The sequence below is a fragment of the Callorhinus ursinus genome, unplaced genomic scaffold, assembly GCF_003265705.2.
Source record: "Callorhinus ursinus isolate GAN/ISIS: 27379988/994484 unplaced genomic scaffold, GSC_fseal_2.0 scaffold6249, whole genome shotgun sequence".
Taxonomy (NCBI): Eukaryota; Metazoa; Chordata; class Mammalia; order Carnivora; family Otariidae; genus Callorhinus; species Callorhinus ursinus.
This window is the reverse complement of record NW_027403299.1, coordinates 1-911: the sequence shown is the minus strand read 5'-3', so window position 1 is coordinate 911 and position 911 is coordinate 1. Positions and strand designations below refer to the sequence as shown.

At 50.4% G+C, this 911-nt stretch overlaps 1 pseudogene; it reads right to left on the bottom strand.

Annotated features, from left to right (window-relative positions):
* Window positions 1–5: 5 nt before the first annotated feature.
* On the bottom strand, window positions 6–832 carry LOC112819222 (olfactory receptor 2L3-like; annotated as a pseudogene).
* Between the last annotated feature and the right edge of the window lie 79 nt (window positions 833–911).

Below are 911 nucleotides of genomic sequence, written 5' to 3'. Positions count from 1 at the left end.
TATATTTTCACAAAGCAGATTCTCTGAATCACTCTTCTCAGGGTCCCCATCACCTCCTTGTTTCTCAGGCTGTAGATGATGGGGTTGAGCACTGGGGTCAGGACGGTGTAGAAGACAGCCAGGACCTTGTCCTCTGTGGGAGATCGGAAGGACCTTGGGCGTAGATAAGTGTAAGCAAAGGGTGCAAAGTATAAAGTGACCACAGTGAGGTGGCTGCTGCAGGTTGGATAGGTCTTCTTCCTCCCCTCTGTTGACTGCATGCGGCAGATTGGAAGGAGGACCCGTCCGTAGGAACATGTGATGCCAACGAAAGGAAACACAAGGAAGAGAATGGTGCTCCCAAACACTGTGCACTCATAAGCCCAGGCGGCCACGCGGCCAGGGTCAACATGGCGGGGACATCACAGCAGAAATGGTGGATGGCCCTGGGTTGACAATAGGGGATACGGAAGGCATAGACCGTGTGGGCACAGGAGTTGGCCAAGCCCGTTATCCAAGATCCTGTTATCATTAGAACACACACTCTTTTGTTCATACGAACGGGAGCGTGGAGAGGAAAGCAAATAGCCACATAACGGTCATAGGCCATAGATATCAGGAGCAATGCTTCTGCACCTGCTAAAGTCAAGAAGAAGCAGCTCTGAGCCCCACACCCAGTGAAGGAGAGAGACTTGTTTCCAGAGAGATAATCCGAAGCCATCTTGGGAACAATTGTGGAGATGTAGCTCAGGACAATGGGAGAGAGCTGACTGAGGAAGAAATACGTGGGTGTGTGGAGGCGGGTGTCTAGGAAGATGAGGAGAATCATGGGCCGGGTGCCAAATAGAGCCATCAGAAAAATAACAACAATTACAATAAAGAGGAACAGGCCAATTCTTGTTGGTGGGAACAACCCCAATCAGATGAAATCA